At 44.9% G+C, this 17,853-nt stretch overlaps 1 protein-coding gene across 1 annotated transcript in view; it reads left to right on the top strand.

Moving 5' to 3' along the window:
• The first annotated feature begins 903 nt into the window (after positions 1-903).
• PLPPR1 (phospholipid phosphatase related 1) overlaps positions 904-17,853 on the top strand; it is a 142,540-nt gene continuing 125,590 nt past the window's right edge. Inside the window, exon 1 of the mRNA XM_074994654.1 lies at positions 904-1,172. The gene's annotated coding sequence lies outside the window, so the exon portion shown is untranslated. The remainder of the gene's footprint in view (positions 1,173-17,853) is intronic.

Here is a 17,853-nt window from a genome sequence, read left to right as displayed (position 1 = left end):
TACAGGTAGCAACTAGAAATGGCTTTGATGGGGGCCCGTGAACAGTTTGGGAGGGGTGATGGGAGTCCACACTAGGGAAAAGATTGGGAACCACTGACCTACACCGTTTAGGCTACGTCTAAACTTCGCAGTTCTGGCAGGAGCCTGGAGGTCTCCTGACAGAAGTCTGACACTCCTAAGAGCGTGAATTCTGCTGATATCCTGCTCATCCTTGTTCCACGAGGAAGAAGGGATGTCTGGGGGGAGTGGGGGTTCCTGACATTTGGCCCCCGCGGACCGGCCTAATGTCAGGAAAGCCCCACCGGAAAGAAATATCAGCAGGAGATATGCAAATACATTGGGCAATTTACGCACCTTTTGCTGCTAGTTCTTAGCAATCTAAACATCGCCTGAGAGAGAAAGTACTGGCTTGTCGCCACCCATAGGTGGACTTGAACCACGGACCGCTGGGATTTAGTGCCTGAGCCCTATGAGTTGAGCTAAAAGCCCACCCTACACAGCTAGGGCCGGAGAGGAGACTCAGTCCTTCTCTCTGCAAGTGCTCCCAGGCCCACTGTTCGCACAGTGACCCCCACCCCACGGTGTGCGGGTGACACATCCCCCGGGAAAAGCGGGAGGGTGGGAACTGCAGCCCCTGGCTGGAACCTGCCAAGCGGGCCCAGGAGAGTTTGCAGAGGAAAGAAGCCGGCAGGGGTTGCAGGCTGCTTGTCTCCCTGGGAAGAGGCAAAGGGAGATGCTGCAGGCAGGTGAGGAGGAAGCAGCCCCGGGCGGGGCTGGAGGGAGCCGCTCCCCGCGGCTGGGCAGCCGGGAAGCCCCGGGAGCCTTCCCCACGCCCGAGCGCGCGCTCAGACTCGACTCCCCTCCCCTCCCCTGCGCCTGCGCGCGCCTGCCCTGCTGGCTGGTCCTGCACGCAGGCAGAGCCCGGCGCCGGGGCAGTAGTAGTAGCAGCAGCGGCGGCGGGAGGCGAGCGGGGCCAGGGAGGGGGAGGAAGAGCCTCGGCAGCCCCCCACCCCCCGGCGCCATCCACCAAGCGGCCGAGCCGGAGCCGGCGCCGGCCCTGCAGCCCTCACCATGCCTTGGCTGGGCAGCGGGGCTCCGGGCAGCCGGCTGCGGGGATCGCGCCGCCCCTAGCTGCGCAGCCCCGGGGAGACCGGCAGGAGCCGCCGCGGGAGGTGAGTCCCTGCCCCCTGCGGGGATGCACGCTGCGGCGGGGCATTGGCTGGAGGCGGAGGGCGGGGGGGAGTCCCCTTCAGGCCTCAGCTGGCGGGGTGCAGCCGGCTCCGGCTTGCACAGCAGCAAACTTTCCGTGCGGCGCCCCCTGGGCTGGGGCGGTGGGGGACAAAGGGGTGCGGAGGCTGGCTCGGGGGTGGGGCTGAGGCCGGTGTGTGGAGCACCAGGGGAGGTGTGTGAGTGTGGGAGCGTGGCACGGCTTGCCGGTAAATATTGGCCATGGATAGTGCTCTGTGTGTGCGTGTGTGTGTGTGTGAAGAAGGGGGTACCTTGATTGCCTCTGTGTGTGCGTGTGTGTGTGTGTGAAGAAGGGGGTACCTTGATTGCCTCTGTGTGTGCGTGTGTGTGTGTGAGAAGGAGGGGGTACCTTGATTGCCTCTGTGTGTGTGTGTGTGTGTGTGTGTGTGTGTCAAGGAGGGGGTACCTTGATTGCCTCTGTGTGTGTGTGTGTGTGTGTGAAAGAGGGGGTGCCTTGCTTGCCTGTGCCTGTTTTTCTTTGTGCGTCTGGCTCGGTGTGTGGGTTGTGGGTCTGTTTGTGTTACTGCTGCCCTGCATGCGTGTGTGCGGCTTGGGGGTGTGTGTATGGGAGTGACACGTGTGGAGACAGTCGAGGTGCGTGTGTGTACGTGTGTGCCTCTGTGTGTTTGCCTACCCCTGGGTGGGTATGTTCGCAGCCCTGTGCTGCAGATACAGGGGGTTCTCTGGGGGCTGAGATCTGGGGGCCGGGGGGTGGTTGCTTTCGCCGGTAGCCCTTGGGCTGCCTTGTGATGGGTGGTGAGAGGGTTCCCATGTGCAACTGGGATGTGCCACTCCGCTCCCTGCCCCCTCCAGCTGATTCAGAAGTGACCCCTCCGCTGTGTTGTTCCACACAGGAGCTGGGCAGGGGGAGGAAGGGGGCCATCGCTTTGCGGGTTGTTCTTTCTGTGCATGTACCACGAGCAGCTGAGGTGACGCGTGGGTCACTAATGGGCATGAATGATGAGTTATTGAGAAGCATGTTGAAATCAACTCTGGGAGATGAAAGGAGCTGGAATCTCCCCTAGAGGCAAATTGAGCTGGTGCTGGATGTGTCTTTTTCCTCGCAGGGCAGGGAATGCATGAGAGGGTAACATATGTGGGGGACACCGTCCCCAGCTTACTGTCGTTTTCCTCATCTTGCCCTTCGCTTCTGTGAGCATCAGTAGAAAAAGTGAGCAGATCGGTATTTCTGCTGTGTTTTTGTGATATATCTGAAGACAGCTTGTTTTTTGAGCAGGGAGTGGTTCCTAGAAATACCTGTGTTTGGAGAGATGATCACTAAGATGTTTTCCTCCTTGGGAACCATTATGTAGAAAAGGTTCCAGTGCATGAATCCAGGTCCTCACCTCAGTGGTGGGAATTGATGTCAGGCCACTGACTTATATGGAACTATTTTGATTCTGCCGCAGGACTGGCCCAATGTCTCTTTTCAGTGGGATGGTGTGTGTGAAATATGTTTTTCTGATGGAGGGAAGAAGCTACCTTGCTCCTGCAATGGAAGGAAAAGAAGTGGGTTCCCTTCCCTAGGAGAAAGGGGGTGGGGGTGGGATCACATGACTGGTTCACAGAGGCAGGGTGGTGTGTGTAGCAGTGGACACCATGTTTCTGTTGCTATATTCCCCCACCTGTTTCTTTCCAGCTTGTTCCCTTGCAATATGTCTGATTCAAACGTTGGAACATACCAGATATTGAGGCAGTATATAATGGATATTCCAAATCCTCCAAATAAATGTCAAACAGAGACAAACACTGTCCTAAGTCCCACTTTAACATTCATTCCAGGTGTCACAATGAACTTGATCCTGTATCTGTTGCATAGCCAAAACTTTCCTTGGCTTTAATGAGCAGGGAATGCAGAACTGGGCCCTGGACATTGTAAAAAGCATCACTCTGTGTGGGAACCGGTGGGAGACTTTTTACCTCTCCTTCCTGAAAGTATTTATTTTCTTCTAATGTGAGGAAATGATGTTTAGGTCCCAGTGGATGGGTACTTTGGGAAATATTTCTGATAGGTATAACTGTGCCTTGGTCCTACGCTGCAGGGGATTCCTCTGATTTTTTTCATACCTGTGCAGAATAAATTTTGTTGTGGGCACCGAGGCATGTGCAGATGTGCATCATCGCTGGAAACACATGCTGCCCGCTGGGGGTGCCCTGCAAATCAGCTGCGCATCACCTGAATCTCTCCTGGGCAGTTGCTGAAATGCTTAGCTTACATGAAACACTGCAAGGCAAAGTAAGGGTTCAAATCTTGGATGGTTGCATTGGGCAGACAGACTGCACATAGCTCTGCTCCAGTGTGCTGTTCAGCAAAGCAGAAAGGGGATGGGTGTGTGCCATCTATTGTAAAGGTCTGGTGCTGCATGCTTAGTTCTCCATGTTGGTAAAGCAGAGCTCTGGAGAAGTTATTCCTGAGTATAGTTCTTTCTCAGTGTTCCTTGGCTCACTGCTGACTTTAAAGGCCCAATCTAGTGTGAACTTTTTAGCATGAGGTTTCCTATTTCTCTTAAAAACTTAATTTCTTTGCTGCATTCTGTTCCATTTCTTTAAAGGCAAAAGGTGACTATTGAGCTACCCCAGGTGCCTTTAAAGCGCATAAATATAGAAAAGTATGAATTAACTGTACAGCAGGGGGATCCAATTGGAGTTCTGGGCTAGGAGAGTCCAGAATTCAGTCACGGCAGTCTGTTCTAGCTTCAGTGACCTTCCACCAGCTGATGATTCAGAGTAGCCTGCGGAGGCTTTGCCTATACTGGGGGAAGGCATGGTGACAGGAGGAATTTTAACCACCGTTTTAGGTGGAATGACATTCAGGACGATTTCGCCCTCAGCGTGAACACGAAGAGTAGTGACTATCTGGGTAAAAGGGTGTTGCACCATCGTGCTTTATGGTATGCGTTTGTGAGCAGTCCCATGTCCCTAAAGAGACAAGGTCTAAGAATAAAGAGCAGCTGGCAGGGGACTCCTTTCAGCTAAGTCACACTGATCTAATGAGGCACCTTTTGTGACTATCATCTCTGTCTGTGGCAGTTTGGCAATATTTAGAGATAAATGGAAGATCACTCAAAGATGTGCTTCTTTACGAGGAGATGGAGGGGATTGAAAAATACATTTAATCAAACCATAACTTTTTTACCTATCAATGGATTGTTCCTTAATTTTCTTTGCTAGGCATCCAAGGTTTTGTTTTAATTTCTATCTCCTAGCTCTTTTCTTCCATCCTCCTACATCATCCAGCTGTAAGTGTGTGGATATTGAAGCTTGTGAAATCTCAGGTATTTGCATAACAACGAGCTGTGAGGTTGTTACAGAATCAAGTAGAATTTTCTTTTAGTTTAGATATGCCTCTTGCTAGAGATTTCTTGGTTACAAAAATCTGGTTTTCATAGTCTTTGTTGTGCAACTAATAAAAAACCAGTGACAATAGTAATATTTATTAAATATTTTCTGCATTGTGGGCTCCGTCTTGCGCTGTACCCACAGGACTGGACCTTCCCATTGAGTTATTCATTGTGTAATGTGAAAGGGTCCTCTTGCATAGACTTGGGCTCCGAAAGTAGTATGCATAAATTAACCAGTTGCACTTACAGGTTGAACTTCTCTAGTCCGGTGCTGTTTGGTCTAGCAACATCCATAATTTGGCATAATTTTAGTTAGCTGGATCTCCGCTTATCATGGGTGCGGCCAAGTTTCCTGCAGTCTCATCAAGCTTGTTTACAGCCACCTGTCCCAACTAGCAGCGTTCTGTACTGTCATTCAGCTCTAATTTACCCCTGAATGTCTTGTAAGAGCTCAGTAAGCAGTGAAAATGTTAGTAGTGCTGCTCCACAACGTTAACCTCCCATGGTTTGGCAAATTCTCTGGTTTGGCACTGGTCAGGTGCCAGGCTAGAGTGGTTCAGTTTACATTATTTTTTGTTTACAAACATTCCTGTACAGAAAGTATCCAGAAACTGTATTCATAAGAGGTTTGAATTGCTTTATAAAAGGTGCAGTTGAAAAGCCAGGATCTCCTGCTTTGCCATCTGAATAGAATCTTTGTTTATTAATTTAGAGATCAGTTATTTTCTAATGAAAGAGAGTTGTGTGTGTGGGGTGGGGGGGGGAGGAGGTGGTAAGAGAGAAGAAGGGGAAGCAAATACCTCTCCGGATCCTGCAAAGGAGGATGGAGAGTCCGTACTGCTTTTTTCTGTGAGAGAACCTTTTTGGAATGAAATGCATTCAAAACTATACTTCTATTTTTCTCCTGGAGGACCATAATTTTTATTGAGAATAGTAACAGAAAACAAGGAAAAATGCAGATTCTGTTGGCAATATAAATCACTTGAGTTTCCATCTTCTGGGTTATATTCAAGAATAGAACTCTGAAGACCATGAGGTCCTGTTCTTATATATAAACATACAAACCTAAAGAAGTCAATAGTGTTGTGCAGCTATGAGAAGGTGGCGGTCATTACATAAAAGATGAGAAGACTTTCAATTTCCCTTGTAGTCCTCTTGCTCTGTTTTTACTTAGTCCTTATTCAGATAAAATCCCCTATACTTCAATGAGAAGTGAGTCCAAGACTTTTCCTGTTGGCTTTCATGAGAGACCAGGGGTGAGCTCCTTTCAGATTTTGGACCACTGTATCTCATTGTGGTTCTATGAGGTCTTTCGATTCTTTTTGAATCCAGTGGAAACAGGGCATTCAGCTACGTGCATACCTGGTTCTGTATCTGTCTACGTGTGTGTTCTGTGAACCCAAAATAGAAGTCTAGTCATAGGCAAAGTTCTTGTAGTTTTTTTTTTTATATGGGAGTTTTGCTTGGGCAAGGGCTGTAGAATCTGGCTGTGAATACAGTATCTGTAGACTCAGTCCTGCATTCTTTGCAAGTCCAAAATGATCTTTGGGTTCAATCTCTTTCCTTTTTGGCCCTCTCCATTTTGGGGGAGGGGGAAGGATTACCTTGTATTTTTTTAAATGTTGACTGCATTGTTGCTTCACTGTGAAACTGGTGCAACCATTTATTTATACATTGTATAGCTGAAACTAACAGGCATGCTGGTTCTGAAGATTTTTAACTCCTGTTCGTGTGTGCGTTTGATTCCTCCTTCTCCCAGTTTTCAATTAAATGTTTTGATACTACAGCTATCACTCCCATGAATGATCCTTATTCACACCAGTAGGATGTTAACTCACGTAAGTCTTAACAAATTTAGCCCTCTGTCACTTGTTTCTCTGAAGGATGGTTTGGGTTGTTTACCAATTATTAGGTACCATTTCCCTGCTCTCTTTCGGAATATTTATATCTAGTATCCTAAGGCTGTTTTCCACTGGTAGCATGGTGCAAAACCAGCCTCTATGTAAATTGGAATCAGTCCCTGTTTTAATTGGCTCATTCCTTGGTCTCGCCTCCTACCCTGCATAAAAATACATGCTACATTGAGGCATATTTCCACACATGCTATGCCTCCATGGAATTGCAAGATTGAATCTTTTGCTTATGGCTTTCCCAGACATCTACGAATGATCTGCAGCAGCACACATCCACTGGGGTAAAAACACTCTTGTTCTTATGATGATATTAAATGTGTATATAACTTTTATTTTTCATAAATGCATGCCTTATATTTATCCCATCTTCCAGTGCTTTCCCTGAGAGACAAGGTAATTTTCTTTATTCAAATGGGTCTCATGGCAATGGGCATATTTATATTTAAAAATATGGAGGTTTGCTAGTGCAATATGTAGAGCATTCTTATTACTGTTTCTGATTTTGTCCTGCACAGCTGAGATCCTGCAGGCTACATTAAAAATAATATAGGAAAGGGAACTGAAGATACAATTAGCTGGAAAGGGGAAGAGAACGAAACATAATAAAAGTTTGATCAGTTATCCCACAAGTTTAGTGCTCCATCATTATTCTTATCTCTCTGCTGGCCGCAGAAGTAGCTTTTAGGCAGCCCTCCATGCACAAATGTGCTAATCATCTGTCTAACTCACCCCCTCTAGGGGGGCCCAAAAAATGGAAGAGATGCAAGACCTTGCAGTTCGCAGCAGCACTGTCAAATAGAGCTGTACCTGCAGGCTTTATGTGTTCTTTTCTATTTCTGATAAAAGTTAAGTGTGATTTCTTTGGGCTAAAAGAAAGGCTTCTGTTTGTTTGTAGATGTCGCTTTTACTTAAAGCAAGCAGGGTGGCTGGTTTGCCATTTTTTCTGCATTCTATCAAACCAGTTGTTTGAACAGCTCTTCAAACTTAAGCTGTCCCTTTCAATCTCTATTTCCGCATTGCAATGACATACCAAGCAAAGAAAATGTACAGGGACCAATTCCTGCAGGCTTTGCTGAGAAAGATCTCCCACAAGGGGAAATATTAGTGGCACCTGTTGTTATTGGCAAAGTTCCTAGAGTAAAATTGCATACATCAGGGAGGCAGGGTGCAAGACACGAACTTCTACTTTACTATCTTTGCTGTAGAGGAATGTGATCATTTTAAAAATTCATAGGGGACGAGACTGCTTGCAAGGTGCATGTACCACTTCAGTCCCATCTAACCGTGTTCTAAGCTGATGCCCTTTGCTAGACTCTGCACAGAGTTGAATTTCATCCAGAACGGCTCTTGCTAGTACATCCATGTGAGTAGACGTTATGCCCACTTGAAGACCCAATGAAGTTAAAGCAACTCTGTGTGAGCTCAGGATTATGTCCACCCTGTGGTACAGGTGGGGCCGTGTTCAGAAACTACCAGCACAGTTTCAATTCAAAGGCGCTTCTTTGCCTTGATTTTTTTTTTTTTAAGTATAACTTTGAGATACCAGTGAACTAAAAAAGGTTAGAATTGTGGTCCAGAGACCATAAGTGCAAATAGATAAAACCAAATCTGGTGGAAATGCACATAAGCATATAAAGAAATTGCCTCACTTCCAAATTCTACTGATTGCTTCTGTCAAGGAGGTTTGTAATGTATTCACAGAAAACAAGGTGAAGTACATGTAATTTGCATATATGCAATAGTTTATTCTGTTGGTTCAGAAATTGTTTTTTCTATTTGCCTTTTTTGTCTTGTCCAGTAACTGATTTTTCTACTTGTTGAGACCCTCTTCTGCATTCCTTGTACATGGGCCTCCTACAAAGTTTAAACCAAATGGAAATTACAGCTTTCTTTTGTAGCGGCGTAAGGCATTCAGTAGAAAATTTGGCTGGGTTTTATGAAATTATGAGTGCCAGGATTTCTGGGACTCTGGCAGAGAACTGTTCATGGGGAAGGAGAGGAGATACAGAGGGATGGAGACTCCTCATGAGACAGCACATCTTGTCTTCCTTAGAAATCATTAATTAGATTCAGTGGGGCAAGATGTGTTTACCATTTTCAACTGTAATCTAGAATTGACCTGGAGTGGCGGAGGCGTATCTGCACAAAAGCAGTTAAAGAAGCCGTTCAGATATTCTCCTGCAGGAATCTGGTTTCTAAAACATCAAACCTAATGCTGGTTCTCTGGCACACTTCCTATCTATTAAAATGGCCCTGCGCCCACTCAGAAAATCCTGTGCCAGGTTCAACAAGCAAAGCGTCAAAGTAATAGAGGAAAGTGTGAAAAATTCAATCAGTCTAAGAAGATCGCCATAATGCAAAGCCAAACAGGTACCATTTGCTTCATTATAAGAATCACATCTATTGGCATTTTTGGGCATTGTACCATTGATAAATTCCTCCCGACTGTATTTCTTTTTCCAATTAAAGTGCTCAAAATTCTGCAGGCAGGGAAGGAAATATATGTGCACATTTGGAACAAGGCCAATAGCACATCTTCCTAATGTGCCACAGGGGATTTCTAAGGCAGATTGAGACTTTTAATAAGCTACAGAGCCTTTCTACACTGGGTCACCAGTTGGAGTGTGGACCAGGCTGCCAGGAACTGCAAGTGAACATCTAATTGGTGTTGGTTCACCATTACAGTATGAGATGATGGTTTCACTTGCTAGTAGACAGATGTTGACATCATAAAACCTTCCATCAGAATGGGCGTCTTTCCTGGCAAACAGGGTAATGGCTGGTTTTGCATAAGGGTGATCTCTGTCAATTTTTCAATCAAGATGGGGTCTTTTTCTAGTGGACGTGCTGTAGGAATTATTCTGGGGGAAGTTCAGTGCCCTGAATTATGTAGGAGGTCAGACTAGATTATCACAATGGTCCCTTCCCCTTGCAATCCATGAACTGCGCAGCCTTTCGTCCTCAAAACCGCTTCTTCTTGGTCTAGGCTGAGACCACATTGGGGCAGGGTGAGGAATTATATAGTGCTGTTGCTCAGACTGTACTTGAGCTTCTGCCTCAGAAGACACCAGTTTCCTTTGGTATTTATTTTTCTGTCACCGTCTCTACTCTAGGGAAGTGAAGGTCTCCCCTGTGGAAGTGGAAGTCACAAACAGCTAAAATTTCACATTGTTGCATCACTCAGTCAACTACACTGCTGGCATCTCAAACATGCATTTAATTTTATATAAAGAGGAGTGAGGAGGTGGGCCAATGTACAGTTCATTTGCCCTTAATGAGTTTTCATGATTATTAACGTCTCTTCAGAGATCAACAGAATAAAAGCATAATTTAGGGAAGCCGTAGATTCCTGAGACCTTAGCTAAGGGGCTGTTGGCCAACAGGCTGTTAGCCAAGAGGCTGTTAGCCTATATCTGCCACACTGTGTGCATTGAGAATATTTGCCACCACCACCCCAAGTAAGATTCGGGGAGATATCACCAGCACTGCTTTCAGCTTTTGTGACTGCAATGTTATGTTGTGTATTAAATGTCGTGTAATGTATCAACTTGTCAATAAGCAGAAGTGAAAGGAGCTCCTTGCGTGATTCTGCAGTATCTCCAGCGTTCCCAGTAGGTTTCAGGTTGGGGAGAGCACCCACATGGGAACTGTGAAAGATTCAGTGGCAGGGAGTCATCACAAGCGTTGTCATCATAGTGACTAGAGATAGGCCATCATGCATAGAAGGTTGCCAAATACAATAAACATTTGCTGCTTTTCTCAAGCACATGCAATAGTTGAAGCTAGTGACCCATGGATCTGAGAAACAGCATGGAAAACTGAGGGCAGAGGCAAATGAAAGGAAAGAAAATGAGATGTCCTGCTCAGACTTGATCATTGTTTATTGAGAAATGGCTTAGGAGGCCACATGAATCTATCCTGCCAATCCAGTTTAGGGTGCACTATACATATGTAATACAGTATTTGAGCGTACCCAGGTGGTCTGTCATTATGCAGAACTCACTGAGGGATACTGAAAATGAATTGTGCAGTATGTACCTCAGTTGGTCAAACGTACACAAGAAATTTGTTGCATACTGTCAGTGAGTGCATGGTGTTTCAGCATGGAGGACAGTTCCCCCGCTGTAGCAGGCATTCTTGCAGGAGAAGTTGTTGGAAGATTCCATACTGGACATTCATTTACAACAAGGCAAAGGTGGTTTTGACTAGATCTAGTTGGAAAATGGGTTTTATAGTTGTTGCTTTTTGTGGTTTAGTTCCACTTCCCAAAAATAAATTTCATTTTCCACCAAGAACTGATCCTCCAAAAGATTTGCTGACCCACACTGTGCAAAACTGAATTTTTCATCTGAAAATTGGTTTGTAAATGAAAATTCTTATTTATCCCAAAACAACCCTCCCATATAAAAAACCTTCAACCACCCTTAATTTTTTACTTATTGAAACCTATTTTTTCTTATATTAAGTGCATTTGTTTTGTTGTGATTTTTCTTTGTTTTGGAAAGAAGCCATGTGTCATTCCTATCTCCAGAGCTTAGCGGAGAAGAGTCGACTCTTGACTTTGATCTCAGGGAACTAGTTAGTGTAGGGTTCTTGAGTCAGCACAAAGAGACGAGAGACCCTAGAAGGTGTGCCATGACCCCAGCTAAATTTGATTTGTATCTGTTTGTGTTTACTATTTGGTTCCATGATTGGTCTTTCTAGGTGGTCTCGTGTCTAGTGAAAATGTAGCGATGTAGAACTCATAAAGACCATTTTTTACGGCCAGCTGGGTTACATGAAACTTTAGCTGCACTACTACTATTCCTCTCAACGGAAAGGGAAGCAGGCAACGTGGGAATCATTAGGGAAGCTGCTGAATGTGTAGGAAATGGATGGTAGACATATTTCTTCCTTCCAAAAGATTATAATGGTTGTGTGTCATGCACACAGAACTTGTCCCATGTGGGAAAACAACATAGAGCAGAGAATGTTCTGCCGTTACACAGGATGTTGGAATGAAATGTTTGATTTTTAGCAGGGAACTCTGTTGTTCCTAAAAACACTGGAGTTTGTTTTGCTCAGCAGTACCGTCTTAAAAATGCAGGTCAGCTATGCCAGAAGGACAAACTCACAGTGGTCCCTTCCAGGGGTCCCTGAAGCTGAGTGTATGTGTGACTACCCAGGAGAGATTCAGATGCCACAGTGGGCAGCATATGTTTCTGTTGGTGGTGCTCATCTGCACATGCCTTAGTGCACACAATAATATTTATTCTGCATATGTATGGAAAAAATTAGAGGGAACACTAATTCCTTCTGATTTTTGAACTGATTAATCAATTGATCTATGAGTTACTGTCCCTCTATATCACATGATATATTTGTACACAAAACATTGCCAAAAGACTTCACTTGTATTGTTTAGGCCAAGGACAATATAGATTTTTTTTTTTGTTGCATTCCCAGCATTGATAGATTTGCATGTACTGCATCCTGAGCCTGTATTTTTCAGTATATAAAGATGTGTGTTTAAGAGTAGCACACCCAGTCTAAACCCCATCATTTGGAATCAATATTGGCAGCGTTTCAAGGAGAGAGTGGGGAGAGGGAGTCGTTATGGAATCCGCTAACCCATTTGTAGCAGAATCCCATTCAATAATCTCATGCAGCCCGGAAATCACTTAGACCATCCAGAAAAATTAATTACATTACCTACTTCATTATTTATCAAATGACTTCATTATTTATCAAATGTGCTCCATTTCAGGTTAGGCAGAATGACTTTATGGAGGGTGCCGGCACTATACATGGTGTGTTTTCTTGATAAGGGTGTAAGGCAGTTTCGTTATCTTATTCCGCAGGTTTTCTGACAGGACTTTGGGATTTATATTATTCATCTGTGTCCAAGGCTGCGTCAAGAGGTATGTCAACATACCTCGACTTAGCAGAGTTGGGCCTAGGAAGGCATGAACTGACAAGCTGCCTCAGAAAACACTTCTGCTTAGTGGTGAGTCAGTCTGTCATTCTGGCAGTCTCTGAACACACTAATGCAGGTAAACGGCCGTCTTTCATAGACAGGCCTTTGTCTTTATGGTCCAGATCTGTCCCTGGGGCTGCAATGAAATTCCAGGATAAGATCGATTACCATGAAAGGAGCATAAATAAGCTAAATTCATAGGAAAATAGAGCGAAGATGATCGGCAGCCGCCAAAGTTAGAGCTTTATACTCTTGGTGTCACAGCTGGGCTTTGCTTTGTCAACTTGTCAATAATGGTATTTCTGAATAAATCGGGGCTTCGTTTGGTAACTATTTGGATAGTTGATTGTGTATGTTTAAAGCTCATCATAATGGCTAGTTTTTAATTAACATTTCTATTTGATTAATGCTGATCCTGCGGGACACAGTTTGTGTTTTTGTTTTTAAATAAGTTCATTGTTCAGAACTTTCCTTGCTGAACATGCCCACTTGTTTCAAGTAAAATCATAGAATTGTAGGGCTCGAAGGGACCTTGAGAGGTCTCCAAGTCCAGTCCCCCACACTCAGATCGGAACTAAGAATTATCTAAATCACCCTGGCAGGTAATTGTCTAGCCTGCTCTTAAATCCTTCAGTGACAGAGAGTCCACAGGGTCTCTAGGCAATTTATTTTAGTGTTTAACTCCCCTGACAATGAGAAAGTTCTTCTTAGCTAACCTGGCCCACCAATGGGGTGGGGGGCACAGGGGGTGTTTGCAAAGGGGCCAAGTGTTTCAAAGGTGCCCTGGGAGCTTTGACCGCCAGTGCTGCTACTTTAGCACTGGTGACGGCCTCAGCTCCAGGCCCCTTTGAATTGCTGTGGCACTGTTGCTCTGTCCCACTGTGAGAGAGGGGTCCAGTACCACTGCCCTAGGCCTCTTCCCTTTCCTCTCTTATCCCCACCCTTTATGGGAGCACAGAGATGCCTCCCCCTGCCCTCCATCTTGCCCTGTATCCTGCGGTGTCTGCCACCGTGCTGTAGATAACTGATGTTAATAGTGTGTTCCCCATCCCTGTATAATAGATAGGTTCCATTTATCTTAAAAGGTCTTGCCTCATGCCTCCTTTCCCTTCCCTTCCCACCCACCCCCTTTACGTAATTGAGACTGCTTCTGCCACTGGGTTTGCTTTGACGGATGTATCTCAGCATCCTTAAAGATGACTTAATCTGATCATGGGGCGTAACACTCAGCAAAATAGCTGCAAATATCCAAAGAGGTGGTTGTGTGTCGGAGAGCTCAGCCAAAGTTCTGAAGACTGTAGGTAAGTGGGAATATCATCATCAGCCGTAGAAATAGAATTTCTTTGGCAATAGTAATTTTCATAGAAGTTGAATAATTGTATGGACAGAGCTGCATTTAATAGCTGGTTCTGAATTCATGTGTGGGTGTAGCTACCTCTTAAATCCCATTTAAATCTGATGTGTGAATTTCATCTTTGCACAGAGGTTGAGCAGAAGGGTTATGTACCTTTGAATGCCATTTGAACTCTGTTTGGCCTTATGCTGAATCTCACACTGGAGCTGGTAGAGAACAGGCATGCTATTTGCAGTAGTCTCATACAAAATGCTGTTTCAAATTTAACTATTGTGAAATAATGCAAAACTATCTTTTAAAAACTGCCACCCCCTCGTTTTTCTATTCTAAAGAGGAGCAGTTACTCATTACCTGATAGAATACAATGTACTGATTGCTAGCAGAATTAATTCTGTTTTATTGTCTTCATTGTAGGACATTAGTTGGCACAAGTAATAGAAATAGGAATAACAGAGATCTCTATTATGATAGAGCAAACAGCATGAGAAAGGCAGAATGAGATCTGTGTACTCTGAGTGGCGGGGAAAGCAAATGAGTTAGGGACAGTAATCTATGTATTAATTAGAGTAGAGACAACAGAACAATATGGGTGCTCAGCAGAGCATGCCTTGAGCAACAGGAGAGGAAAGCACTCTGCTCAGGCTCACCTTCCACAGCAGTTCAGTTTCAGAATGTGGGTCCAGGTGCTGAGCGGTTGTGGTGATGAGGGCTATTTAAGTATCTGGAGTGAGAGACTGGGCCTTGCAGGAGACAGAATGGATGAGGTGAGCCCACGACTCTGGCACTACTCCAGCCTGGCTTTTGGGATGGTGCAACCTGCTCATCTTTCTGTGGGTTGTTTGGGATCTGCTTCATCCCTTATCTCAGGTCTGTCCAGCCACATTGCAGGGCCACACTGTCCCTTGTACAGGGATGAGCTAAAAGAGTCTACTAACATGCTCAGTCTTCTTCTTTATCTCCAATAATCTTTATTAAAAACACTGTCAAAATGGCAGAAGTTTTGGTTACAGGAAGTTTTGTTTTGTTTTTTGAAAAGGAAAATTTCTGTAACAAAATTGGAAAACACCAGTTGCATCTTGATTTGATCAGAAATGAAAATGGCTCAATTTAAACACAGTGAATTAGAAGCAACTTTGAATGTGAAGTGTATCTTGGCTAAATGCTTTTATATATTTGGGTCAGCTCAGATATCGCTGCGTACTGCATGGTACAGCTTTTTCCCTGATATTCCATAGCCCGAGGAGTGTGCTCTTAGCAAGTAGAGACTTATGTTTTGTTAACACAAAGCAGTTCTCTTGCTGGACATGGCTTGTCGTTTAGTTCCTCAGATGAACAAATACTTTATGTGGACATATTAACTACTGGCAGCTAAATTGTTTCTGTCTTCCAAGGTCTGTGCTCTTCCGATAAAGACTGGGGGATAAGATATCTCAGCGCTTTATTTTTTTTATCATCTATTCTCCACCTTGTCATATTTCTCTTTATCTCTGAATGCCTGCTCTCTGACCTTTCTCCTCCTGCAGACCCAGGAGGTTTAGCTGTGAGAATATTATTTTCTGCTGACAATCAAGTTCTTCCTTCTGCAACCACAGCCGCATTTGGCTATTGAAAAACCAAGGCTGCACTCTGCTCTCACTTACAGAAGTGCAGCCCTGCTGAACGTATGAAAAGGAGAACAATAGCTAGCCCTCCAAACCCTGTACTGGTTTTTCCTTGTCTTTGTCGTGAAATTCCTGCACCTTTCCTTTGGTGGCACAGGGTTTTGAATCTGTAACCTTCCTGTCGCTTTCCTCTAACTAGTTCCACCCAGATTGCCCCTCTCCCCTGCTGAGGGCACAAAATGAACCATCCTTCCAACCGTTGTGTCCTTCAACTCCCCTTCCTGGGCTTTTGGTGGGGTCTTCTACTTTTGTTGCACTGGCTCTGGCACCTCCAGACTTTTGCTCTTTCCAGACCTTTATTAAAGCGCAAATCGCCATAATGTGCTTTTCCTGCTTGGCTGGCTTCATACTGAACACTTCTTCTCAGCTGGCATGCTAATAAAGCAAAATGAAGTGATTTGCTGCCATCACAGCAGTGGATACTCAAAGAAGACATGGCTAATATACTCCTCTGGACTGGAGTGAAAAGTAATGCCTGGGAAATGAAGGGCCAGATCTGAGCTGGAGGGCTGAGTTCAATGGGGATGTGCCAGTTTACACTAGTTGATCATCCTACCCCCTGTCTCTGAGTTCTGGGCACCAGCAGTGGAATGAGAGCCTGGGAATGGAGCAGTAGAACGCACAACACTCTGTTTTTTGACTTGATAACTGGTGGCAAATTACTACCACAAAGTACTGCTGCTTTGTTTTGTTGGAGTATAGACTAGCATGGCTACCTCTCTGTTACTACCGCAGCGCAGTAGGCCTTCTTTCTCTTCAGTCTTTGAGGGTAACTGTTTGGTCTAAACTATTTTTTTTTTAATTGCGCATCTCTTGAATGTGGTTATTAATTTAATTGCTTAGTATTTTTCTTACAAGTTGCTAGGTCCTTTGCACCAGCTTAAAGAAAAATCACAGTACACTGCCAAATAATAAGTGTCTACGATAATAACCAGGGTGAAGTATCTTGTACCTGTATGCTAATTTATTAAGGGTCATTTATCACTAGTGGGTTTTTATGCTTATGGTGTCACCTCGGATGACAGAGTCCTATTGCATGATTGGTGAAGTGTTATGCATTGCATGCAGATTAGAAAAAGGAGCTGGCTTTGATCAGTATCACATCTCCTTGCTGCCTGAATGGCTTTTTCTTTGGACTGCTGATTGATATAGACACTCCCCATTCATGGACCAGGAGTCAGGCTTGGACTCAGCATTCCCTCTAATCTTTTCCATTGATGGCTGGAATAAATTTTGTTATGTGCACCAAGACGTGTGGATGTGCACCACCAGTAGAAACGCATGCTGTCCCCTGAGGGTAGCTGTGGGTGCTCTGCTAATCAACAGGGTGGCACCTGAATCTCTCCCAGGTGGCTGCCCAAGCACTGAACTTGCAGGGAGCTCTGGTCAGTCTAAAACTTCCTCCACTTCTTGCCAGTATTAAATGTCCATTATTAAGGTATGGAGGAGCCTTTTGGTGTTCAGAAAGCTGCCTGGAGTAAATAGCAGGAAATAACACAAGGGTTTTCCTCAGTCAGTCCTGTGCATTTTAAATAAAGGCAATGAAATGATCAGTGTATGGGTTGGGTACTTGGTAGTATAATCTGGATGGTTTCAAGATGGGTGATACAATCTGGGAAAAGCTCTCTTTCCTTCTCTGTAGACAGCAGGGCAAGGCAGATATTTTCTCTGTGAACTTTAATATCAATGTCATGTGCTTGATTTGGTTCCTCCTTTGCAGTCCTGTTGTCATTCTTGCCTTTGCATTTTCTTCCCATTTGATATATTGAGTTACCTTATTCTCTGTCCAGCTTCTGAAGCACTCTGTGTTGGAGGCCCAGCTGTTGAAATTGTATTGTTGGCTTGCTATGGCTGGCTGGCTTATCACGTATCTTGTTTGAATTTTACCAGCTTTCTGCATCAGATAGCCAAAGTTTGACACAAATAGCAGGAAACGTTTGCTTTTGGTCGCATCACCAAGAGTGCTATTTTCAGCTTGTGCCTCTGACACAAAAACCTGTCACCAGATGTCTTCCAGGGTCAGCCATTGTGCTTTCAGTGGCTCCTTTTAGGATGTGTCTCAGCCTTGTCTGTTTTCAGTTCCTTTGTATTCTGCCTCCTTATCCTGGCAATACTCAGCAAAAGCTCCTGGATGCACTGGGTACACTCACGTGCTCCTTGTGCCTTAGGTGGGGAGAGGCTGGTGGTGAAGGTGCTAATCTGAGACTCAGGAAATCTGGGTGCAGTTTCCTGTCTTTTCACAGACTTCTAGGGTGACCTGGGCCAAACGTTTAGTTGGTCTTGGCTGTCACTTTCCCAATACGGTAGTTTCCATCAAAAACAAAAATTTCCCGAGTTTGCAGCCAGCTCCACGTGAGAGTTTGGATCTGGGTTCTGGGAA

Source organism: Carettochelys insculpta, chromosome 5 (genome assembly GCF_033958435.1).
Source record: "Carettochelys insculpta isolate YL-2023 chromosome 5, ASM3395843v1, whole genome shotgun sequence".
Lineage (NCBI taxonomy): Eukaryota > Metazoa > Chordata > Testudines > Carettochelyidae > Carettochelys > Carettochelys insculpta.
Note: the sequence above shows the minus strand (reverse complement) of the source record. Positions and strands in the feature narration are given on the sequence as shown.